Source organism: Ornithodoros turicata, chromosome 3 (genome assembly GCF_037126465.1).
Source record: "Ornithodoros turicata isolate Travis chromosome 3, ASM3712646v1, whole genome shotgun sequence".
Taxonomy (NCBI): domain Eukaryota; kingdom Metazoa; phylum Arthropoda; class Arachnida; order Ixodida; family Argasidae; genus Ornithodoros; species Ornithodoros turicata.
In genome coordinates this window covers 34,015,169-34,042,406 of record NC_088203.1, presented here as the reverse complement: position 1 = coordinate 34,042,406, position 27,238 = coordinate 34,015,169, and the positions used below count along the sequence as shown (strand labels likewise).

Here is a 27,238-nt window from a genome sequence, read left to right as displayed (position 1 = left end):
GATCAAGGGAAAGGGTAAGTGCTATTCATTCTGCCTACTGTTCTTTGCTGTGCCCCGAGTTTTGAAAGTACGAGGCTATCCCGTTTCTCGTGTACCAGCGCCAGTAGTACTGCACCGTTACGTACAACGACATCCTTTTTCTAATCCAATTCTAAGCCATAATTCAGTTCTAATCCAGCACAAACCAAATACAAAGGCATCTGATTGGCCGCCATTAGCTCCGCCCACTTCACCTTGATTGGCCCATGCTAAGCCTACTGATCTTTGATTGGTTGACGGTAGCTCCGCTCCTTTATGCTAATTGGTTGGCTTGGCTCCGCCCACTTCACGCTCAATGGCCCATGCTAAGCCTACTGATTATTCATTGGTTGACTGTAGCGCCGCCCCTTAATGCTAATTACTCGGCTCCGCCCACTTCACGCTGATTGGCCCACGCTAAGCCTACTGATTGGTTGACTCTGCCCCGTTATGCTAATTACTTGGCTGCTTCACACTGAATGGTATACGCAGATTGCTGAGCTCTGCCCCTAATTAACCGGCTCCGGTGATTGGTCCTACTCATCTTCCAGACTTTCTAAGCCCTCTGATTGGCCGTCCCCAATCGAAGCCTTTCGATTAGCCCTCGTTCTAAGCCCACTGATTAAGCCCGCTGAAGATAGCCTTCGTTAGCGCCTGCCTGCTCGGCAGCGACGCCGCTGTGGCTTTATCTCAGATGCCCAAACTTACCTCGTGGTGCAACTGGCTCCACCCACTTCATGCTGATTGGTCCATTCTAAGCCTGCTTCTAAGCCGGTCCACGCTAAGCCTGCTGATCACTCTCTCAGCGCTCTGATTGGTCGTCCCCAGTCTAAGCCTACCAATTGGCCCTCGTTCTAAGTCAACTGGCACCAGATGGCGCAACTCTTTACTGGCTCCACCCACTTCATGCTGATTGGTCCGTAAGCCTACTGACTTCTAAGCTGAACCACGCTAAGCCTCCTGATTGGGCCTTCATACCGATTGGTTCATTATAAGCCTTAATTCATTGGTTCATTATAAGCCTTAATTAAACCGATGGCTGGCCCCTGATTGGTGATGATGATGATGATGATTGGTAGGTTTCTGGCCCAGCGACAACGAGGATCATAATGCGCCAAAAACTACGGTGTGATGAACTAGTTAAAAATTAGCAAGAATGGGCTAGTTAAAACATTAAAATCATGTAAAATGTGAAACCCTAAAGTTCTTTCAGATATCCGATATCTTATAAACAAAATACAGAAGCCGACACTGAAGATTTTTGTTTAAGTTTAATTTGTACAAGCTTTCGCGTGGAGGTCCACGCTTCCTCAGGTACAAAGTGAAGTGGTGACACACATAAGTATATATAGTATACACGACTAAACACACTGCTGTACAAAGAAAGGGAAGAGGAGAGGAGATATGGTGCCACATGTCTGTGTACAATGAATAGCTGGGCAGACGGATAGGTGACCTCTAACCGTTTAAGAACGTTTGTTCATAACAACACCTTTTACTGTTCTTAAACGGTTAGAGGTCACCTATCCGTCTGCCCAGCTATTCATTGTACACAGACATGTGGCACCATATCTCCTCTCCTCTTCCCTTTCTTTGTACAGCAGTGTGTTTAGTCGTGTATACTATATATACTTATGTGTGTCACCACTTCACTTTGTACCTGAGGAAGCGTGGACCTCCACGCGAAAGCTTGTACAAATTAAACTTAAACAAAAATCTTCAGTGTCGGCTTCTGTATTTTGTTTGTGATCTACAGGACTTGACTCCCCTCTTCGTATACATATCCGATATCTCTAAAAAAATTGTAGACTGCATTAAATTTTACCAGAGGCTCATCCCCCAGTAAGAGGGCTGGGTACAGAGGAATTCTGTGTCGATACAACTCTTGAAAGTGGTGGCGACGGTGATGCTCATGTGTAGGGCAGGTGATCAAAATGTGAAGAACAGAAAGTGGTTGCCCGCAATGTGCACATTCAGGTGGGTCCCCTCTACAGAGCAAGTATCTATGTGTAAGATTTGTGTGGCCGATCCTCAGGCGGGACAGCACCACTTGGTGCAAACGATCTGTAGGAACATGTGGAGGACGACCTATTCGCCCTTTAATCAAATGGAGCTTGTTGTGTTGGCGCATATCCCAGTTACTCTGCCACTGCCTGTTAATTAGTTTCCTCAAGACTACCCTGAGGTCCTGGTGCGGAATCTCAAATGGTGTTGTGTCAGCTGATAGTGCTTCAGCAGCTGCCCTATCTGCACGCTCATTTCCAGCTATACCCACATGACTGGGGACCCAACAAAGACCTAACTGATGGCCCCTGTTTATTATTCTACAGCATAGGTGTTGGGCCCGTTGTACCAGGAGTTTTTTTTGCGATCGCATGCTGCAAATAGCCTGGAGGCAACTGAGGCAGTCTGTGTAAATTACTGACGACTGAATGCTGTATTGTAAAATGAAGTTCAGTGCTACGATCACAGCATAAACCTCTGCGCTAAAGATAGAGAAGGTACTGGAGAGACGATGGGATCTGGTGCACATGTCAGTGACTGCCGCACACGACACACTGGAAGCCGTTTTAGAGCCATCCGTATAAAAGGCAACATGGTCTCCAAACTGTTCCCTAACTGATAAGAATTCCTGTTCCAGCACTGCTGTGGGGGTTTCTCGTTTGTTGTATTTCAGTAAAGATATATCTTTCCTGGGCAGCAGCTGCCATGGAGGGATCCCACCACTTGCTTCAAGGACCATTGTGCCCTCAGAGAAGCCATAAGATTCCATCTCCTGTGCGAGCCGTATGCAGAAAGGAGGAGTTACAGAGGGCCTCTTCTCAAAAAGGTGTCAAAACCGGGTTGCTGTGATGCAGGGCTGAGCCGGGTGGTTTGGATAAGATTTTACTTTTATTGCATAGGTAGAGGCAAGATAAAATCTGCGTTTCCCTAAGGACCACTCATTGCTCTCCGCATATAAGCTCTCAACTGGGGATGTGCGAAATGCTCCAAGCACTAGTCTCAGACCCTGATCATGAACGGGATCCAAAGAATCAAGGACAGATTTACTAGCTGATCCGTAAACAATAGCACCATAATCGAGTTTTGAGCGAATGCAAGACATGTAGATGCGGTGTAGAACCTCGTGGTCTGCGCCCCATGATCTGTGAGACAAGACTTTGAGTAAATTGAGGGACTTCATACATTTTCCCTTTAGGTGCCTTATGTATGGTCTAAAAGTCAGCTTGCTGTCAAATATGAGGCCAAGGAATTTGTGCTCGTGTTTGACAGTGATGTCCTGACCATTCATTTGGAGTCTGGGATCCGGGAAAGCACCCCTTACCCTGGAGAATGGCACGCAGACAGTTTTGTCAGGTGAAAACCTGAAGCCGTTCTCCGAAGACCATTTTGTTAACTTTTTTACAGCAAGCTGAAGCTGCCTTTCACATCTGGGCAGGCTCATAGAAGAACAGGATATTTGGATATCATCTACGTACAAGGAATATGTCACAGTAGGTGGGATGGCATTGGCAACAGAGTTCATTTTGACAACGAAGAGCGTAACACTAAGGACTGATCCCTGGGGAACACCATTTTCCTGCACGAAAGGTCGAGAGAGGGTTGTTCCAACCCTGACTCTGAATGTTCTTTCCCGAAGGAAGTCAGCGATGCAGCGGAGCAGACGGCCACGTATTCCAAATTCATGCAAATCCCGGAGAATGCCGTATCGCCATGCCGTATCATAAGCCTTCTCAAGATCAAAGAATATGGAAATGCAATGTTGCTTTCTCACAAAGGCTTCTCTAGTTGTTGTCTCCAAACGCAACAGATGGTCTGTGGTGGAGCATGCAGTTCTAGATCCACACTGGTACCGATCTAAGCACTTATTTTCTTCGAGGTAGTGTATTAGGCGGTTGTTCACCATGCGTTCGAAAGTTTTGCCCAGGCAACTTGTGAGCGCTATAGGCCTGTAGCTGCTGGGGTTAGATGGATCTTTTCCTGGTTTTAAAAAAGGAATGATTATTGCTTCCTTCCAATGGGACGGGAGACGGCCTTCATTCCAGATCGAGTTAAAGAGACGAAGCATGCATTCTTGAGCTGCTAGTGCAAGATGTTCTAACATGCTGTAAGTGATACGATCTGGGCCTGGGGCAGTCTGTTTTGATGCAGACAGGGCTCTTGAAAGTTCTGTCATGTTGAACAGTTTGTTGTAGGCATAGCAGTCACCAGTGCCGTACATAATCTTGCGTTTTTCAGTGGAGTTCTTTATCTTTAAGAATTCATTGGTGTAGTGGGAACACGACGACACATTCTGGAAGTGTTCACCCAGGGCGTCAGCCTGTTCTTCTAAAGTCTCACAAACAACGCCATTTTTCTGAAGAAGGGGGACAGAGAAGCTGGTATAATCCCCTTTGATTTTTCTGATCCTGTCCCATACCACTTTTGCTGGCGTACTTGCAGTTAAGGAAGACACAAACCTACTTGCAGTTAAGGAAGACACAAACCCCTTCCAAGAGTCCCGTTTTGCTTGTTTTCGTGTCCATCTCGCCTTAGCTCTGGCTCTGCACAGCAGTAGATTTGCTGGTGTAGGATACCTTCGGAACCTACCCCCCCCATGCACGGTTCTGTTCCTTTCTACCCTTTTCGCAGTCATTTGTCCACTAGGGTTTGCAACGCCTGGGGAGGTGACCTGTGGTCTGCGGAATAGACTTAGTGGCAGCCTTTATTACCATGTCCACAAAGAAATTATTGGCCTCGTCAATATCCATTCCCTGCAACGATTCCAACAACTGAGAGGTTTCCTCTTGAAAAGACACCCAGTTTGCTAAGGCAGTTTTCCACCGGGGCGGTCGCATAGTCAAAGATTTAGATGGAAGGCGGAGTTTGAGCACCACAGGGAAGTGGTCGCTACTGTAAGGATTGTTGTCCACACACCAGTCTATATCCTGGAAGAGAGATGGAGTACAGAAAGAAAGATCAATGGCTGAAAATGATTGTGTAGCAGTGTTAACATGAGTCATTCCTCCTGTGTTAAGGAGGGAAATTGGCAATCACAGCAGTATTCTCTCCAACAGTTTCCCTCTGCCGTCTGCTCTCGTGCTGCCCCAGAGAAAGTTATGTGCATTGAAATCTCCTAGCAACAGGAACGGCCTTGGAAGTTCATTAATCAAATTTTCAACATCCTTTTGACTAACTTGTAGAGATGGTGGCAGGTATAACGAACAGACTGTTACCACACGGTCGATACATATTTGAATAGCGACAGCCTCAAGATTTGTGTTAAGCGAGAGAGATTTGACAGGGAGCATTTTTGTGGTGAGGATGGCCACACCCCCGCAAGCACGTCCTGTGCTCATCCGGTCTTTTCGATGAATGTTCCAGCGACGTAGTTGGACCGACGTTTCTTGACTTAGATTTGTTTCTTGGAGACAAAGGCATATAGCGCGGTGTCTCTCAGAAATATCATCGATATCGTCAAGATTATGGAGAAGTCCTCGACAATTCCACTGAATAATGCTCTTGGCACTCATCACCAGCGTAGAGAGAAAGAGGAGGAGCAGGAACTGACATATACTCCGGCGACGTAAAGACTGTGAGAATGATTTGTGCATCAGTGTGCAATAATTAGGGAGGCTGTATCCTTGGTGGAGGAACCCTCTGCTGTTCTTTTGTTTTTGAGCCCCTACCTCTTCCACCATTCTTCTTTCCTCTCTGCTCTTTACTAGGAGTGGACCCTGGCAAACTTGATGATGACTTCTGCGATAGGCAGTCGTCGTCATCAACATCCATACTCTGTGTTGCATTTTGAGACGGGTGCTTTGAAAGCCCGTCCCAAATGCAGGGAGTTGTGGACACCTCCTCAGAGGCTCTGGCAGTCTCCCCCTGGCTGTTTTGTTGCGTGGTCACTGAAGAGCAAACCTCAGTGACCTCTTGGTGCTGGGGAGTGTGGAGTGGAGGCCCAGAGGTCTGGGTCTCCACTGAGACTCTGAGTGGTGCCACTCCCCTGCGCGCCACCTCAGAGAAAGTTCCTTTCCTCTGGAACTCTAATTGTGCTCTTGCCGCTCGGTATGTAATGTTCTGTTCTGTCTTTATTTTGAGTACTTGTTTTTCTTCCTTCCAGAAAGGACAGGATCTGGAATACGCTGGGTGGCTACCCTCACAGTTTGTTCATCGTACATTATTAGAACACGTCTCGGAAGAGTGATCCTTACCAGCACACTTTGCACAGACAGCCTGCCCACGGCACACCTGTGAACCGTGGCCAAACCGCTGCCACTTGTAACAGCGTCTGGGGTTGGGGATATATGCTCTGACATGGCAGCTTACATATCCTGCCTTTATGGTTGTTGGAAGACTGTGAAGTTGAAAACAGAGTACAATGTGCTTTGTTGGAATCATTTCTCCGTCCCATCTCATCGATATTCTCTTTGCTGAAATGACACCCTGCTCCTTCAGGCCCTCTTCAAGTTCCTGCTCAGTGCACGAGAGCAACTGATCTTCCGAAATGACGCCTTTGATTGTATTGAGGGTTCTGTGTGGAGAAGTGGTCACGGCAATGCCGTCAATGTTCCTTAGTGAAAGAAGTGCAAGACTCTGCTCCTTTGTCTCAATCTGAACTTGTAGATCACCAGTGCTCAGTTTTTCACATTGTATCTTTTACCTATTGTTGTCTCTAGTGTCTTTGTAACAACGAATGGTGACATTTTTCCAAGTGGCTTTGATTCTACATCAGAGTGAACAACAATAACCTTCGCAAACCATGACTCTGAATTGGTTTCGAAGAAGTTGAACCTTTTTGTTCCATCGGTGCAGAACCGTTTCCGGTTCCGATCATTGTGTTTTGAGTTGTCGTTCTCCATAAAAGAAACCTTGCTGTTCAGTGCAGAGACCCTGTCGCCTACCACGGAGCCCAACAGGGGACCATGCCCAGCACGGTAACAGGTGTGTCTGCACGATACCCAATTGCAGTTTCTAGAGGGTGAAAGACTGCCCAAGGTTGACCCTTGCCGCCAAAGATGGTGAAAGAGGAAGGAGGAGTAGAAGAGAAGGTAGAAAGAAAAAGTAATGAAAAGGTGGATGGCGACTAGCTGAATAATCCTGACCGCGCCTTCCAGGACCACCCGACTATGGGAAGCAGGGGCCAAAGCGGTGTGTTGTTTTCCCGGAGGGGCCCCGAAGGGTCCAAACCAACCCCCAGGTCCACTCAACCGCCAGGATCCCCCTTTCCCCAGACACGGGACAGCCACGCACAGCTATACGTGGGGGTCTCCCTCCTGCGGCGACCCAACCGTGAGTGCAGGAGGGAGCTACTGCGGCTGCTGCCGGGCGATGGGGGCGCCAAGTTCCCGACGCCGGGCCCCTGATTGGTCCACGCTACTTACCTTGTGGCACAACTCTTTACTGGCTCCATCCACTTCATGATGATTGGTCCTACTGATCCAGACTTCTAAGCCGAACCACGCTAAGCCCACTGATTGGGCCTTCACACCGAAGCCTACCGATGGCTGGCCACGATTGGTACACGCTAAGCCTACTGAACAGCGATTCGCTAGCCTGAATTCGTAGGCACCAGGCAGCCGCTTCAGACGAGACACAACAATTGTTGATTTCAACATTTATTTGGTACAACAGCCTCCTGGTCCACATGTGGGTTGGTTCAGCTGCATCAGAGTTCAGTGTTTATCATGCAGAATGGAGAGGAAAAAACATCAATAATGCTATAGAGTGAAGCTGAAGAACGGATTTTGTCGCAGATAGTGCGCTTCAACAACAACAAAAACAATTTCAATGTTTAATAAGGAGAGCACAAAAAAAAAAGAAACTCATCGTGACGCCAAGCAGTGCAACCCACCAGCTTCGCATGCGTTCGTACTACAAAGCTGAGCAGGAAGACGCACATGATAGAGAAACGATAGTTGATGCTGTACAGAGAAGCTCGTTTTAGAGAAAAACGATTTCAATGTCGATTGAGTAGATCATCAAAAAACCCTGTTGAGCTGTACCTGCAAGGAAGCTTAGGATCGTTTTGTTTTAGACAGTGAACGTGCAACACAAGGAACTAATTAAATCAAGCAGAATGGCGAAGCATAGTAATGCAATGCAGTGAAGCTCAAGATTGTTTCTCTCACTGATGATCCAACGCTTATTAAACAAAGTGATCGAGTAGACTCATAGTGGTTGGTGCTATGCAGTGAAACTCCGCACGTACGCATTATTAAAAAGAAGACTGAACCCAAGCTGAGTAGCAAGAAACACAATTTCAGATTGCCTTCAGAGCTCTCATGGAGATATTCTGTGGAAACGTATCCAGCATATATTTCACGCGATACACCTAGCACGCGTTCCTTCAAAACAGTAAGCAAGATCACTATTAGACGGTAAGAAGCACCATTAGAAATATAAGTTAAGGGTGATCACGCAGATTCAAAATGAATGAACTCCATGACATTATAAGCAAGTTCATCTCAGAATAAAGAATAAATGTGTTCACTTTAAGAGTATCACAGTTACAAATATGACAGGTCTTAAACCACATAGATTCACCACGCGTCACGCGACACGAGCACCACACAGCCCCCAAATATTTGAAGGGCGTGGACAGCTCACGCGATTTTAGCCTACCCATATATTTCACCTGACACACCTCAGCCTTTGCACGAGCACTACTGAACAGTAAGAAGCACCATTAGAAATATGAATTTGCGATGACCACACAAACGCACTCATATGAAGAAACACAATTTCAGATTGTTCTCCCAGAACATTCTGTGCAAACATTGCCAGCGCACGCAACCCACATCGCACGCAGAGCACTACTAGAAGCACCATTAGAAATATAAGCTCAGGACACAACGTCGCATTATGAACAACTTCATCTCGGAAAAAAAATGTGCTCACCTTCGCAGACGGACAGATAGATTCACGAGCACCATGCAGCAATATCTGAAACACGAATTTACGACGGCGCACGGGCAGCTCACGCGACCTGCCCATGTCCACGTATATTGCAGTTTTAGACAGTGTGTGTTCAATATAAGAAATTAACTAAATCAAGCAGAATGATAGAGCACAGTGATGCTATGTGATAAGGCTCTCACTGACGCCCCAATGCTTATTAAACAAAGCTATGCAGTGATGCTATGTGATAAGGCTCTCACTGACGCCCCAACACTTATTAAACAATGCTATGCAGTGAAGCTTCGCACGTACTCAATGTTAAAAAGAACACTCAACCTAAGCTGAGTATGAAGAAACACAATTTCACATTGCTCTCCCAGAACATTATGTGCAAGCATAGCCAGCGCACGCAACCCACCTCGCACGTGTTCCTTCGAAACATAGCACAACTGGAAGCACCATTAGAAACATAAATTTAGGATACTCACACGGCGTCGCATTATGAACAAGTTCATCTCATCAAGAAAATGGGCTCACCTCATCACACCGGTATGACACACGTAGATTCTTCTCGCGTGGCACGGTACAACAGGGTAGGGAAAAACGGGCGCGTGGACAGCTCACACGATTTTAGCCTGCAGGCACACACCTTACAACATGCGCCGACACACCAAAATGTCGCGCACCTTCCAGGCACCCACATGTCGACCCTTACCGTGCCAGCCGCACGGAAAACTAGATAGCTGGAACACAGGCTCGTAATATACCCCTCCGGTTGGGGCAATCTGTTTTATATCAATGCTCGCTTGTTTCCCAACCGTTTCAAGTACGAGAAATTGGGTCACCTTGAAGATGAGTCGGTGTTCGAGGCATCTGTTTTATATCAAAATGCACTTCCACCCGTCATGGACAAACTGAGTACTCTGCGGCGGACCCTAGCGGAAAAAAGTGTTGCGTCAAGGTGATGTAAATAGGCTTTCTCAGGGAAACTGGGTCACCTCGTAAATCATGTTTTCCGAGTCCTCGAGACCGCGCGTATTTTTTTTCCGATATGAAGTTGTTCATAATGAGACGTTGTGTCCTGAGCTTATATTTCTAATGGTGCTTCTAGTAGTGCTCTGGGTGCGAGGTGGGTTGCCTGCGCTGGCTATGTTTGCACAGAATGTTCTGGGAGAACAATCTGAAATTGTGTTTCTTGATACTCAGCTTGGGTTGAGTCTGCTTTTTAAGATTGAGTGCGTTTTTGTGTGATCGTCCTAAATTTGTATTTCTAATGGTGCTTCTTATGTTCAGTAGTGCTTGTGCGAAGGCGGAGGTGTGTCGCGTGAAATATACGCTGGCTACGTTTGTGGTGTGATGTAGACTTGTAAACCTGGAAGGTGCGCGATAGTTTGATGTGTCTATATCGGCGCATGTTGAGTCCGTGCGTCGCGATCATACGCAGATTACGCATTCAAAATTTATTGTATGCATAGCTACGTGATAACGTGTGTGCATGCCTCTCAGGTGAAAAATTGCAAAAATTGGATATGGGTAGCGAAAATCGCGTGAGCTGTCCACGCCCTTCAAATATTTGGGGGCTGTGTGGTGCTCGTGTCGCGTGACGCGCGGTGAATCTGTGGTGTAAGACCTGTCATATTTGTAACTGTGTAAGTGAACACATTTATTCTGAGATGATGAACTTCGTTCATTTTGAATCTGTGTGATCACCCTTAAATTATAGTTCTAATGGTGCTCCTTACCGTCTAATAGTGATCTTGCGTAATGTTTTGAAGAAACGCGTGCTATGTGTGTCGCGTGAAATATACGCTGGATACGTTTCCACAGAATACCTCCATGAGAGCTCTGAAGGCAATCTAAAATTGTGTTTAATTGGTTGTGTTAATTGTGTTTAATTTTGATTTAATTAGTTCCTTGTGTTGAACGTTCACTGTCTAAAACAAAATGATCCTAAGCTTCCTTGCAGCTACAGCTCTACAGGTTTGTTTCATGATCTGCTCAATCGACATTGAAATCATTTTTCTCTAAAACGAGCTCTGCACAGCATCAACTATCCACGTTTCTCTATCATGTGCGTCTTCCTGCTCAGCTTTTGAGTACGAACGCGTGCGGAGCTAGTGGGTTTCTTTTTTTGTGTGCTCTGCTTATTAAACATTGAAACCTTTTTTCTTGTTGTTGAAGCACACTATCTGCAACAAAATCCGTTCTTCAGCTTCACTTCAGCTTTTTCTCTTCATTCTGCATGATAAACACTGAACTACATTTTGATGTTGAAGTGCAAAGGCACACTATCACAAAAACGAAAGCTTGTTCCCAGAGGTGGGCTTCCCCCTACGCATGCATAACACGTGGTTAAGGCCACTTTACTCGTGTTCTATGGAGAGATGGGTAGAGTGTGTTGTAAGATGTGTTCATCGTACCCTGAACATTTCTTTAAAATTTACTGTTAGCACACCGAGGCAACCGTGGCTATGAGGGGCATGGATAGCATGAAGGAGGCTGACTTCAGATGGCAGCACCGAACATATTGATGTAAGCTGTATTAAAAGAGAGTATACAACCGGCGCCATCTATTATATGTGTAGGGAACCTTCTTCGGCGCCATCAGAGCATGTGAAAAAGTATCATTGTGAACCGGTGAGCAGCTGGATGCAGGCATGGGCTGATGGCAGTTGGTAAAAGTTCCAATATCGCACAGTTAAACTTATATTATCTCACCTAGAGGTTAGAGGGAGTAGCAGTCGGGTCTAGCAATGAGTGGAAGTGACCATTTCCAGTTCGAGCCTGTTAGGGCGCCCTAGACATAAGTGACCAATGAGAGGCCTGTAGTCAGATGGGCCAATGACCACAACCACTTGCATTTAGATGAGCTAGATGGCATCTACCGAGGGAGCTGAGTGACCAATGAGCGCAAGAGAGGACCGGGACAAACAATCTCTCTGATGCAGCTGAACCAACCCACATCTGGACGAGGAGGCTTTTGTACCAAATAAATGTTGAAATCAACAATTCTTGTGTCTTGTCTGAAGCGGCTGCCTGGTGCCAATGAATTCAGGCTAGCGAATCGCTGTTCAGTAGGCTTAGCGTGGACCAATCTGGGCCAGTCATCGGTAGGATTCGGTGTGAAGGGCCAATCAGTGTGCTTAGCATGGTTCGGCTTACAAGTGTGGATCAGTAGGACGAATCATCATGAAGTGGGTGGAGCCTGTAAAGAGTTGCGCCACAAGGTAAGTAGCGTGGACCAATCAGGGGCCAGCCATCGGTAGGCTTATAATGAACCAATCGGTATGAAGGCCCAATCACTAGGCTTAGTGTGGTTCAGCTTAGAAGTCAGTAGGCTTAGAACGGACCAATCAGCATGAAGTGGGTAGAGCCAGTAAAGAGTTGCGCGATCTGGTGCCAGTGGACTTAGAACGAGGGCCAATTGGTAGGCTTCTACTGGGGACAACCAATCAGTGCGCTGAGAGAGTAATCAGCAGGCTTAGCGTGGACCGGCTTAGAAGTAAGCAGGTTTAGAATGGACCAATCAGCATGAAGTGGGTGGAGCCAGTTGCACCACGAGGTAAGTTTGGACATCTGAGATAAAGCCACAGCGGGGTCGCTGCTGAGCAGGCGGGCGCTAACGAAGGCTATCTTCAGCGCCTTAGTCAGTAGGCTTAGAACGAGGGCCAATCGAAAGGCTTAGATTGGGGAAGGCTTAGAAAGTCTGGAAGAGTGAGCAGTAGGACCAATCAGCGGAGCCGGTTAATTAGGCGCGGAGTCAGCGATCGGCGTGCACCAATCAGTGTGAAGCAGCCAAGTAATTAGCATAACGAGGCAGAGTCAACCAATCAGTAGGCTTAGCGTGGGCCAATCACCGTGCAGTGGGCGGAGCCTGAGTAATTAGCATAAAGGGGTGGCGCTACAGTCAACCAATCAATGATCAGTAGGCTTAGCATGGCCCATTCAGCGTGAAGTGGGCGGAACCAAGCCAATCAATTAGCATAAAGGAGCGGAGCTACATTCATCCAATCAAAGATCAGTAGGCTTAGCATGAGCCAATCAACGTGAAGTGAGCGGAACTAGTGGCGGCCAATCAGATGGCTTTGTATTTGGCTTGTGTTGGATTAGAACTTGATTATGGCTTAGAATTGGACTAGGATTGGATTGGAATTGGATTAGAAAAAGGATGTCGTTGTACGTAACGGTGCAGTACTACTAGCGCCAGCTGCGGGGTGGATTACGACGCCACATGCTTAATGCTAACTCGCATGGTACCAATCTTTTTCTCCTGCAGCGATAACAGAAAAAGACTGATCTTGATTGCTGGCAGTATACTAGTACTGCTTGTAATAGCTGGAGTGGCTGTTACAGGTGAGTTCTCAACCGGTTTTATGAAAAAGAGTGTCACTTGATGGGGTGTCTGTTTCACTCTCATTAGTAAATTGCCTTTTGGGTGAGAGTCTGATCATAATAAAATTGCTAAAAAGCGGGCGTAAGCAAACACAATTAAGCAAAACCTACAGACACATTTGCTTTAATGTATATACTTTTATCTGATGGCAGGATTTTCCATTTTTCGATGCTAAAAGTTGATGGTCTAACTTTAGGACCTGCGTGACCATCAGTTCTTTCCTGCACTTTGTCTAGAGGAGTGTAGCGATCTCTCCAGCTAGTCTATCGCTAAAAACTAAGCCACTATTCTATGTAGACACTGTCTTTCCGTTTCCATGCCCTGTAACATACAACGCAACGTGTACTACGAAGATGAAGTGGAAAGCTAATCGGACACTTCTTTTGATGGCCTGTCCTGTTACACAGGCTGTTGGGTCAATTGACGGGACAATTCTTGTTATCTTGAGCGGAACTGTGGCAGTCCAATGGCGTTGTCGCAAACCCGGGGGTAAGACAGTTGACGCCTTCGTTGTGCTGAAGGATTTCATGGGTCGATTAATGATCATGGCTATTAACTAAAAATAAAGCTGAAATAAATAAGAGGTACATAGCAGCACAGAGCTGTGCTGACACAACACCCAGTATACGCACCCCCACCCACCCGTATGTTCACATTGGTGTCAGAGAGGAACAAAACAGGCTTCGAAACATGGGGTGTGTTGAACGAGACAAAGTTGCGACGTACAGGAAGGAAATACGCCTGGAAACTTAGTGGACGAGAGGCCGATGCACACGTCACAATGGTGCCACCCAGTCATTGGCCTATCCGACGAAACGCCCGCGTGACGTTCTCTCTATGAGAGAGGGATTCAACAGCTCAACTGCTATTGCGGCATGTTTCTGTAAATTTCTCGAAAACACGACTTCGTTGTTCTGAATCCATAGAATCCAATCCAATCCAATCTGCTAGAGTCCTCTGTATAAGGCAAAAGAAGCTTCACCGACGGCGGGCCTTTGTTCTGAATCTCTAGAATCCAATCCAATAGAATCCAATCTGCTAGAGTCCTCTGTATAAGGAAGAAGCTTTACCGACGGCGGACCTTTATGCCGCCTACATATGCATACTATTAGAGTCGTGACAGACGTGCTATTTATGTTTACTAGTGTTCGGATCGTAAGGATCGGGAAATGACTCAGATTCTGATGGGGATGGGGACGGCGATGAGAACTTTGATCCGCCTTCTGGTTCTGCTGATTCCTCGGCACCTTCATCGGTACCTTCATCGGCAACGGACGAGGCAACTGGGGCATCGGTGAAACCTCGTAAGTAGCTGAAAACGTTTCTTGCACGTTGGTTTACACGTGGAGGTGGTGGAAGGGTCGTTCGGAGGAAGGCTTAAGAAGATGGTACGAGTTGGAATGCCACGAAGACATCCTACCAACAATAACGATTTTATTTTTTGTAATGATCTGTAAGATTCTGTCCAGTTGCTCGCGGTTACTCTGGGAAGATAACAATAATAACAGCAATCCAGCAGTATCCAGCAATAAGAGAGCGACAGACTAGCTGAGCAAAGAGACTGGCAGAACATGGGCGATGGAGAGGGATATTTTCGTGACTTTTCAAGCGACCGCAGCGGGAGAGGTGCTGAGGTTTTCGGCGAAGAATTCACAATGGTGAATTCCATTTTATTCATTAAAGCTCAGCTACGCCGATTTTCGAGTGTTACAGAATGGAATGGTACTCACACGATGTGTTCATAAGGGAACACTGATTATGTATGCAAAATATTTATCCCAAACTCCTCGCGGTTTTCCGAAAAAGTGAATTTTTAGTTTCACTGACATCCCGCCTTGTGGCCCGCAAACCTTGTGTCGACGACACATTCGTGGTCTGCCCGCGCTCCGGCTTGGCATGACTTTTGGCTTGGATTCTTCCGCCAAGCCGGCAAGTTTCTTCTACCGAGCCGTCTGCTGCGCAGATTCACATTGGGGAGTGATAAACAGTTCGCTATTAGGGAGCCAGTATGTTTCTGGACTTCACTAAACCCACGAGGAACGTGAGTTTTGCTTCCTTCGACTGCAAAGCATTTGCTAGGCCAGTACAGACTTCCTGGTGTGATTCGTGTTCTGTGCTGCGTGCCGAGAATGCGTGAGCGTTTTGCTCCCGTCTGCAAGAACACTTCAGCATGCAGTTCCAATGTTTCAAACCACAATTTTCCGAAAGGCGAAAGAGAAATCTATTGACTGCAACAATCGGTTACAACTCCGACTGGGTGCCACCTTCGAAAGGAGCGATTTGATCTGTTCATCTGGCTCATACGAATGTTACGGAAGCAATGCGCAACTTGTTTCACAAGAAGCCGAAGATGTCTCGTCCGGGATGCTGTGCGAACCTTATCTGCAGCAGGAGATTGCAGGGGCAGGACTAGGCAGCAGATAAAGGTAAGACGCGTAATGTTAGACAAGTCAGTCATGCGGTGTGTCGGATAAAAATGGAATCGTAATCGGAAAGTGGAAGAAAAAGAAACGAAGACAAACGTCTGACATTGCCAAAGGTGTAGCGTCGAATGCCTCCGACGGAAATCTCAGTGTTTCTTCCCGGCCGTCTCGCCCGTCTCGGGTGTCGTGCCCTCCTCGCTCTCGTGCGCGCGTACTTTGACCGCTGCGCTAACACGGCCCCGGTGTAAAACATTGCGTCCTCGCAATCTTCGCCGGTGACGTAATCCAATAGCCATCGAGGTGGGCATCTCCTGCGTTTGTTGCTTCCAACGTTGCTCTGAGCGGTACTTCCGAGGAAGCGGGTTCTGCTATATCAGGGGTCAGGGCTGATGGATCCTCGTCAGGTTGGCTGTCCGAGGGAAACTCGTCAAATATCTCGCTGAGGTCGTAGTCATGCTCCATGTGATGAGGTTCGCGGTAGGCTTTGATTTGCATGGCAGTGGCGATTTTCTTTTCAGTTTGCCCATTCGGCAACGAGCGTTCAATCGTGTAAGCGTTGTCCTCGTCATTCGTTATTGTGTAGGGTCCCTCATAGAGACTTCCAAGCTTGCCGTTTCTCATTTCGTTGTAAAAGAGGATCTTGTCTCCTATCTTGTATGTTGGTGTCCGGTGTCGAGAGTCGAAACTCTTTTTCATGGCTTGTAAATACTTTGTAAGGCTGACGTGTGCGTCATTACGCGCATCTTCAATGTCGATGGCTGGATTGTCAGGGCTGACATGAAGTGCGTTGTCGATGTGCCGTCGGGGTGAGTAATTAAAGAGCAGCTGGAATGGCGATGTTCTTAGTCCTGCATGGTCGGTGACGTTCACTTGGAATGTTGAGCGTTTGAGATAGGCGCTCCAGTGATCGATGTCACCGTCGATGTTTTTCCGGAGTACTGGCAAGATTTTGCCGTTGGCTCTTTCTACAAGCCCATTAGTCTCCGGTGCGTAAGGTATGGTGGTCCGTCGTTCAATATATCGGTCGGCGAAATATCGTGTTGCTGCTGCAGATATAAGCACCTTGTCGTTGTCTGTGATGACCACTCGAGGTGTTCCGTACGTATCAATAATGTCCTCCTCAAAGAATGTGAGGAAATGCTCAGTGGATTTGCTGGGAACAGCGCGTGTTACAATGAACCGCGTGGTGAGGTCAACAGCTGTAATGAAATATTTGTTTGGATTCTCCGTGTTTATTGGACCAACGTGATCAATAGCGACGTGGTCAAATGGTGTCGTAGGTGGTGCTCGGGGTTGCAATGTGCGCCTTTGTACACCGGGCACGTGGTTATACTCCTGGCACTTCGGGCACCCCTTCACGTATGCGTGTGTATCTTGCGACATTGTCTTCCAGTAGTACCTTCGCTGAATTTTTGAAAGTGTTCGTGGAGCATCGCTGTGGCCATCTTTGTCGTGGTAGCATTTGAGGACAGCGTGCTTGAGTGATCGTGGTATGACGGTGCGCATTATGCCAGGTGTCTCATTTGGAGAGATTGACATAAGAGTGCCGTTTACAAGGGAGTAGTGTTCCTTCGCTGCGGATGGACAGTCAGTTTCGAGGTCGTCTATGATAGGTTTAAGTGCTGGATCTTGCCTTTGTGCGTCGTTGAGGCGAGAGTCCGCTGCACGAAGAACTAGGAGATTGTGAACTTCGTCGGGTATTCTTGACAACGTGTCGGCAACGGTATTTTGCTTGCTGGGTGTGTGTCGGATGGTAAAGTTGTACTCCATCAGGTATGAGCATAAGCCGTGCGAGGCGTCTGTGTGGCGTCTGTTTCGTCATGATATGTGTAACGGCCCAGTTGTCGGTGAAAACATCGAAGTGAGTCAGTCCTTGAAGGTAGCAGTGGAACTTGTCAGTCACAGCCCAGTGCAATGCGATGGCTTCAAGTTCAGTTGAATGCTTGTTTTCGTCCGATATGGGAACCTTCTTGCCGGCGTATTCTACAATACGGGCAACTTTACCCTCTCGCTGAACCAAAACAGCTCCAAAAGCTTGGTGTGATGCATCAACATGGACTTCTCTGGGAAGCTCAGGATTGAAGGTTGCAAGTATGGGCGCTTGGATTAGACATTGTTTGAGCGTGGTCATTGCGGTTTCGCAGGCGCTAGTCCATACGAACTGTGCGTCCTTCTTTGTTAAGTCGATAAGAGGACGGGCACTCTTCGAATAGTCCTTGATGTACTTTCTATAGTACGATGTTAGTCCCAGGAACGACCGAAGTTCCGTCTTGTTACGTGGTGTAGGGTACCTTTCGATCGCTTCTGTGCGTTGAGGATCGATAGAAAGTCCCTCGGGTGAAACAATGAGACCCAAAAATGGAATGGCGGAACTCATAAAGATGCACTTGGTAAAGTCAGTTCGCAGTCTAAGTTCACAAAGAGTGTGCAGCGTTTCGGAGACAAGCTCAATGTGGTGATCAACGTTATCAGTGAAAATGCAGATGTCGTCAATGTAAACTTCAACATGTCCCGTGCTCGTAAGGTGTCTTAAGCCGTCATTCATGACACTCTGCATCGTTGCTGGCGCATTACATAGTCCGAAAAGCATACGGTTGGGCTCGTAATGTCCATTCTCGGTTACGAATGCAGCCTTTGACTTATCGGATTCCTTGAGCAGAATGTTGAGGAAAGCCTTCTTGATATCCAGTTTTGTCATATAACGAGATCCTGCTATCTTGCGGAGTACAGTTTCAACGCGGGGCATGGGGTATGCATGCTTCACCGTCTTTGCTTGAGATACCTGTAGTCAACACAGAGGCGTTTGGGTGTGGACACGTGGTGTGGCTAGTTGACCACGATGACCGGCGATGCATATGGTGATCGTGACGGCCTTATGATGCCTTTGAGAAGCCAGTTGGCAGTCTCTTCCTTGATGAATTTCCGGTTGACCTCTGAGGTAGAATAAGGTTGCATGCGTACCGGTTTGTCATCAAGAAGATCAATGGTGTGTTCGACGTGTGGGCAAAGTCCAAGTTCCGTACTCGGTTGCGTAAACGCTTCCAAGTTCGTTAGCAATGCGTTCTTTAGCCTCTCAAGCTCCTCTGCGGTTACGTTTTGTGAGCCCTGGAGACAGGATATTTTGCTGGCTATATCATCTTTTGATGGAAGACTTGGAATGGGTCTGTCGCGAGCTTGCCCTGTGTCGTTTTCCATGATCAGTTTTGTGAATCCCCCGATGTTGATAGCGTCAGGTTCAGTGCCTGTATCGGTGGTGTGGCTGATGCTTGCAGTCTTGGGGTCGCTCAGTGGCGGAGTAGCAGAGAGCTGAGACGATTCGGAGTCTACAAGCTCAACAGCAGGCGAGACTGTGACCAGCGTTTCCGTGAAAGCGCTCAATATAATCAAAAGGAACTGCGCGTCGCCAGTCCAAGCCGACAATAAGGGGGTAGTTTAAACTGTCGACAACTCGAAGTTCGACGGTAGCTGTTGCCGATCCAATTGACACTGTCCCCTGGGCCAGGCCGACAGGGCTGTTGATTCCACCAAAGGGTCCCTTTAACGTGACGGTCTTATTAGGGATGACGTCAATTTTGTGGAGCTTTGCGATGTCGTGAGATAGCAGTGTTGCAGCAGAGCCTGGGTCCCATAGTGCTAAGACATCTATGCCATTTATACTGGCTGGAACAAGAATAATGCCATGTGCAGGTGCATGATAAGAGGACACAACGTTATTGATCGCGTTTTCAGTGAGGGGCGGTGTTTGGCTTTGGAACTGTCCGTCACGGCCCCGACGACGTTGCTGAGCTTCGGCCTTTTCCTCTTCTGTACGCGTGTCAGGGAGAGAAGTCCTTTGCGCGGTGTCCGACATTGAAGCACCTTGCACACATGTCTGGTGGAACAGTTGCAGGTTTAGCCTTCCTTTGTATTTCGGGTGGTTGGCTTCGCATGCCGTCAGAAGGTTTCTGGTCCCGAATTCCTTCTTGGTCATTTCTGCTTGTTGTGAACGACTTCGCTGTTCGTTGTTTGGAGTGGTCGGTGGAGGGAGTTTTGTGCACTGTGTCCGTAGACTGGCGATCAATTTCCCGAGCGTACTGTACCACGTCGTTTACAGAACCTTGCCGGAGCGTGTAAAAGGCAGAGAGCATAGGTTTGTGCCTTGAACACCGTCGATAATCCAATCCACTATGTCAGGGTCAGAGAGTTGGTACTTTCCTTTCTTGATCCGTTGTAATCGGGCGTAAATGTAATCCACAAGGGGTTCCTTCTCGCGTTGGCGTCGTAGGTTGACGTGGTTCACCCACTGGCGAAACAAAAAGGGAATATCAAATTCTTTTTGGAGAGCGGTGATCCAGTCATTCCATTGTGTTAGCTTAGTGCCCTCGGTTTTATGCCATTCCAATGCGCGTCCTCGAAGTCTTGATATAGCAGAGCTGAGCGTTGCGTTGCCGCTCCATCCGGACCTCACTCGTAAGGACTGCACAGCGGAATGCCAGTCTTCGAAACAGTCGGCGTCGTTCCCGTAGTAGAGTGGTAGCCTAGACGTCAAGTCTGGCATCGTAGTTACCTGCAGTGCGGTTGCGTGTTGCTGTTCGAGAAGTTTGGTGATCGAGCTCAATGCAGTTGCCAGCATGCTGATGACGGTGGGGTCGTTAGGGCTAGCGTTGGGTGTGGCCCCAAAAGGTTCCAGAAGAGGCGGTGTCGTAGTGGAGGTAGCGGTTGTAGCGATGGTGGCAGTGGCCGATGCGGTTTTCCTCGTCGCCATGTCGGATGAAAATGGAATCGTAATCGGAAAGTGGAAGAAAAAGAAACGAAACTTTAATACGTAAGACAAACGTCTGACATTGCCAAAGGTGTAGCGTCGAATGCCTCCGACGGAAATCTCAGTGTTTCTCCCCGGCCGCCTCGCCCGTCTCAGGTGTCGTGCCCTCCTCGCTCTCGTGCGCGCGTACTTTGACCGCTGCGCTAACACGCTAACAGGTGCAATTTGCATCACGTAGAAGAGAAAAATACGCTATCTGTCGGTTACTGCTTCATCCTTTAGAGATTACGCCCCAGCGGGTGTATTCTCAGTACAGATTTGGAATTGCCTTATTTGTTAAATGATTTCGCAGGCATTCTGGCACCACTGAAAAGCTTGCACTCCACGTCTCAACTATCACCGTCTTGGTTTCAAGCTGAAGGCTGTCACCAGTGCCAACCAGACGCCCCTTCAAAGTTCATCTGTTTTTGTTGACGGAACAGTGACACCTGGTACTGAGACATTTCATTTTCTGATTAATCAAGTGCATTCCATCACTTGTGCTCGACTTCTTGTGTTCGTATACCCTTGCTGTTGCTCGCTAGCTCAGAGCAACCATGCCTGAGGTGCCAGCGCTTTCAGAGTACATTTAAGCAGTATCATCGCATCATATGCACGGCAGCAAATCTTGTGTATTTTGAGTAAGGTATAAATTCAATGTTGGCTCAGCTGTTGTATTTTGGTCACAAATAAGGTGTTTTTCCAGAGCGCTCAAGGGCAGTTCAAGCAGTTTCATGTGTGCAACAGCACACACTTTTTCTGAGTTTTGACTAAGGTAAATCGAAATCTTCCAGTTGATGTCTTTCGGTCATAAATTATGTTTTTCGAGACATTCAAACAGCATCATGTGTGCAACAGTACATACTTTTTCTGAGGTGAAGTAAGGTAAATCTGTCCGCCGTGGTGTTCTGGCAGTGCAGCAGAAGCTTGTGTTGCGTTCAAGTGGTATCATGTATACAAAAACTTGTTTTATGCCTTTCTGTAGCTGCTGTACTAATATTGTGAGTACAGAGACATTCCTGCAGAACATATCGGAGCATCATGTGTGATATTGTTTGTATGATCTGCAGCAGTATATTGATAATGTTAATTATGCAATGACTTCAGCTAACATTTACATTCTTACTTCCAGGTAAACCTGTCACGCAGATGCCCTACCCCTTGGTATGCATAGTTCAAGATTGTACCGAAACAATCCACCTGGAGCATTATTCTTCAATTGGCAGTGGCATTACTATCACAACACACCACATACTGCATGTCTATGGTGCGTGTACAATGCATCAAACCTATTCTCAGGTACAGGCCAGCTGGTACGCAATTACAACATGAAACAACTGACACAGAGACCGTAAAGTCATGCCTTTTCCTCCGCGCCTCGGGTTTCATGTTATTATCCTCACATGCAGCTCAATTCGCCTGTGCTGTGCAGCATGAGCAAAAGCATATATTGTTTGTGGTCACATGACACGGAACATAAATACGGTGAAACCTTCCTATGTTGGACACCCGCGGTGCAGCCGAAGCGTCTCCTACTTATAGAGGTGTCCGAGTTACAGAATATGATGGCAACAAAAAATGGAAGAGATCACAGCTGTGAGAAATGTCCCCCTACTTCAATTTAAGGTCCTTAGTGGTACCTGGTGGTGGTGCCTGGTAGTGGTACCTCTACCCACTCTTCACTGATAATTATTACTGATTTTAGTATATTCAATTCCGTTCAGATTCTACTCAATGGCATTACCTCTGGAGCTTTTCGAGCAGCAAGGACTTGTCTCTGAAGCGTCAGCCCACTTCTGATAGCTTTGGTGCAGTGCTCGTTCAAAGGCTCTAGACAAACTGAAGACAAGTGCTCACATAAAGAATTACAATGTAGACTGACAGCACTTGTTTTTGGACTCTAAAAACTAAAGCAACAAAATGCTGTGACCAGTATAGGGGAAAAAGGGGCAAAAGTCAAGGCCACTGGCTCATTTTGGGTCTTTTTGGTGCAAAGATGGGCCCATATTGAGGTAATTTGGCCAGGGTTTTGTCCGACTTTGCAGGGAAAATCCTCTCCTACTTCCAAGATAGGGAGGTGTCCGACATAGGGAATTTCGTCCCCATGCAGTTTCAATGGGAGCCTGCCCGTGCAATGAAATCATGGGGAGTTGTCCGAGGTAGGGAGGTTTTTGGAGGTTTTACTGTACTATAGAGCATTCTACATCATGTAATCTAACAGTTGTTCACGTTTGGATATTTTAGCCATGGAATTTACCCTGCATGCACCATACCATGTTTAAACACGAACAACTGCTAGAGAGCAGCATGTACTGTTTCCGTATAGCACTTATGGCTTGCGTCCTGTGATCGGAAACAGTGATGTCTTTTTTCTGCTACAACCAGTAAACTACAGTAAAGATTTAGAAATACTGTGTCATACCATAAAGCACTATGGAAAATGGCAGTTTGAAAAACTGGAGAAGACTGTCATTAGAATGGGGGACATGTTCTACGGTGAAATTTTTTACAGTGTGTGCTGTACCACGTAATGCACTGCAAGCCTACCACAGTATGGTAACGCTCTGAATACTGATTTGCTCAAAAAAGGAATGTGTGCGGTTCTTGTACTAACTTTCCCTTATGCAAGGTTGTAGAAAAATGTTTTCAGCTAATGGGTAGGGAGAGGACATCATTCTGGAGTCTCGTTGACCTACAATGTGTCGTGTGTGAAGGTCATTTTGAAGAGTGTAGGTGGTAAAAGACTGTGTTCACACATTCTTGCCAGTGTTGACTAATAACCATAATGAACTAGAGAGTACATTTGTTGCTTCATATATTTGTGTCATGGCAAAGTATGTAGAGATACATCTGTCTCAACACGCAGGTGCCAAAACTGCTTTTTGTGCCTAAAATATGACAAATAGTTGTCTGTTCAACACCACTAATCATGTGCCTGCCTCCATGACATGTCTGTGACATTCCAAAGTGATTAACATGTCCCATAGATGTGTGCAATGCTGAAGATGATTGTGTACCTTCTATGGATTCTTGTTTCAAGAAAAGTACTGTGTGATTTGCTAACAGCACCTAGCTGTACCTTCACAGTTCTACTTGAAAATATGTCAAGTTTCCGGAAGGAAACATCATGAAGGTCCATAGCGAAAAAACCTGAGACGAGGGATAGGAAGGGACATACACAATGTCTCAACATAGCGTGTTTATGTCCCTTCTTGTATCTCCTCTTCAGGTCTCGCCATCACACTATCACCTGGACACTATCACCAGCTCGCTTGCTGTTGAACCGTTCTTTCAACGATAAGGGTCACTTTCATGGACTGGATGGCAGCCAACATGCTGTCAATAAAAAGAATAATGGAAGGAGCTCATTATGATCCTTAGGCTGTGCATGGTCATTGCTTTCTGACAAATGGTGACTTAAAATTTCAGGACAGTGCCTGCAGTGGTAGTATTCTTGTGTTCTCACCCTTGACGCCCATTGTGTGTCATCGGTCACCTGTAATCTGCTAATATGCACATAGCTAAAACAAAGTATATTTGTATTTCTTTGAATACAGTTGGTACAGCACATTGTTTTTTACATGTTCTATGGAAAATATAAATAAAAAATTCTCTACTCTGCAAGTCTCCTGTTAGCTCCTAAGAGCAGCTTCGAATTTCACTAGAAGCCACGTGTGAAACCTAGACCAAACTAGTGGTGAGGGTCCATATAGGTCATAGATAGATACTATTATTATTATTATTAGATCATAGGTCAGGCTTAGGTCCTGGTTGGTAGCAACGCATTTGAATCGTATTAAAAATTGGTGCAGGAGGTGACCAACATAACTAAATACACCAACTGACTCTCACAAATTTTGTGGTGTTATACTTTTGAAACAACATTAATACGACGCAGTGGTCTTTTCTCCTTTGTTCCTTTTAACCTAGAAATATCAGGTCTTCGGCATCACTAGCCTTAGTTGCTGAGCATGCAGTTATTTACGTTGAGCACTGCAGTTTCATATTTGTTTCTCTGGACAAACAAGCACGCTTCCCCATTTTGATAAGAGTCTTTCAGCTTTGACAGGGCATTTCTGGACAAGGAAAACATTTGGACTACTGTGTATTTTGCTATGAAGTGCACCGTACAAGGCAGAGGACACCATCAACCATTTCCACCAAGGTTATTAAATTTGTGATAAAGTACATATACCTTTTGTCACTGACTAATTTGGTGGCAAAGTTACCTGAGTGGCAGTAGTGCAATTTTAAGCACATGTTTAAAAAAATAGGCTATGGGAAGTGCTGACTGGTTGAACATGTGGAGTACCCAATATAATAATTGGGGGTTTACGTCACGAGACAACTGAGTGTGGAATACACAGCACAGTGTAATGTTCCTTATTCTGGCAGTGTTAGCATGGTTCAAGAAGTGGGAAATGTTGCACTACCCTTAATAACATCTGTTGGGCCCAGCAAACAGGATACACATACCCTGATCTGAAGACACTATGCCTAACTCAAAAGCAATATGAGATCGACCCGTACGTGTTTATTTGCGAAACTATTATGAATGAAATATGGCCTGTGTGGTATAGAACAATGCGCACACTCAAGTAAACATGCAAAAAATACGTATAAGGGCTCTCGTCCTACATGCCGCGATGCGCTCTACGAGATAAACAACACACTACAAAACTACATCCAACACTTTTTGTGCGGGGCAACTCTAATGAGCACTTTCATATAACCGACGAATGGTTTAACGAGTGCAGTTCGAGTGGTGACGATACATTCCTACGTCGTTCATTGCAGTCGCGCTATGATGATGCACAATATATGTATCTCGTGTAACAAGCCTGGCAATCGCACGATGTGCATGGGCAGAAATACGGCCTTCTTTCTTTGAAGACCAGTCCTCTGCAGGTATATGCTCAAACGATCACAAAGTCTCACGTTGTTGCTCAATCGCTCCCATTCCTGCACTTGTAGTAAAAGCAGCAAACGGGTTGACGTGAATGGCAGCTGAACGGTTGAACTGCGAAGTTCTCTAGCACATAATCACAATTTCACGCCGAAAATGATGTTGAGGTGAGTTCGCGGTTGTTCTTTCCATCGTTCAATAGTTCTCGGGATTACCTCGGACGAAACGCTCATCGTAGCCGGCGGCCATAACTGGATTTCCTCGCAAACGGGAGAAGACGCCAGGGAAGTCAGAGAAAGCCTCAGCTTTCATCCAATCAGACGCGCGATTCTCTATCTACGTAGATGGAGCAGGTTTATCCCATGTACGTCACAAAAATGGCTGCGCCCATGGCTTGTTTTGGTTTCTTTGATGAATTAATTTTCGTAATACGAAGACAAAATTGAGAAACGAAGGTGCGTTTCGGGGGCAGTTGGATGTGCTCGTTCTGAATATCACAACCGTTTCAACGCATCGGGAAATCGGCGTAGCTGACCTTTAATGAATAGAGAATTAGTAATTGGAAATACACTAATATAATTACACTTAATTATTGTAAACGAACGGAAGGACGCAAAACATCGCCTGACAACACAGACTACCATTGGAATTCCTACCATGATGTTTTATTCTGCTTATACAACTGCGGTTTCAGTCGTTGAGTCAACGTTGCTCTTTCGTACTTGCGGTGATCTTGTATCCTGCTTTTTCAGCTCTGAATCCCAAAATTTTTATCTGGACGGCTAACCCGACCAGCGATGCAGCAATGCCGAGCGTTCCCGATGGCCTCTGCGATTTGCTCATGTACAGGCCCCTTTCGAATCCGTTCACGTCAGCATCCCACGAAGAATTGCGAGAATTCATTGCCATTACATCTAAATTGAACAGCACATGGTGTGGCATCGATATAAGGCAGGAGTAAGTAGGGACGTTTACCTTCGATACTCAGCGCGTTACACTGATGTGTGTGTGTCTTTGGTCCAGGATCAGAAAAGACGTTATCTCGCAATTTGACAAACATTCAAACACTTAAATGGCCCACTGTCCTACGGGTGATCTATACGTCGAGAATGTGCAGCACTACAGCACATTGGACTTGGATTTCGGGAACGCCACATCAGATGCTGAGGTCCAAGAGTTCACCAGTCTTTTACTGGTAAGTATATTGATCATCATGATAAGGGTGGTTTCATGCCCATTTCATTCGTTGTTACTGACTTCATCAGTACTTAACGGATCAGTCTTCATTGCCGAACTGTATGGTACTTGACTGACGACGAGGGATCCGGGGGAATTATCGGTTAAAAACTCTCGGATGCTTGAGAAAATTCTGCTAGTGCGCCCTCGAACTAAAGTGAACAACCTTTCTCGTAGCGCTTCGTTAGTGCGGAGGACTGTTTGTGTGCGTAAGATAGGCGGGTTGCTGGATTTTCCATGGTCCACGATGTGTAATGTTATCTTGGGAATGTATACCTGCGGTTACCCATAGATGCCCGCGGAGTCTGGCGAGTACAGATTGAGTGTGCGGAACAGAGCGGGTATGTCCAATATTTCCCACACCCACTATACTCTCATTTCCGGCCATTCTTTTGAGAAGTTACCGGCTTTCACCTCTATAAATATTAACCAACACTTTCTCTTTGTACTCAGAAAATTCGCATGTGCCAGGAACGTGCCCGAGGCACATCTGACCGTTTCGGCTACTTGTTCCTCGGCGTCTCTCCCCTTGCACACAATGTCACGGACGCCGACGCTGCACTGAAGAATATGGCCAGTCACTTTCAACGTCTGCTAGAGTG

General features: G+C 46.5%; 2 long non-coding RNA genes across 2 annotated transcripts; both read left to right on the top strand.

The window, feature by feature from the left end:
• Window positions 1-26,164, top strand: LOC135390188 (uncharacterized). The gene is made up of 3 exons (XR_010421758.1): window positions 1-14; window positions 13,175-13,251; window positions 26,153-26,164. It is a non-coding gene; the product is annotated as an uncharacterized LOC135390188 (long non-coding RNA).
• On the top strand, window positions 26,160-27,238 carry LOC135390187 (uncharacterized). The gene is made up of 3 exons (XR_010421757.1): window positions 26,160-26,357; window positions 26,424-26,595; window positions 27,090-27,238. It is a non-coding gene; the product is annotated as an uncharacterized LOC135390187 (long non-coding RNA).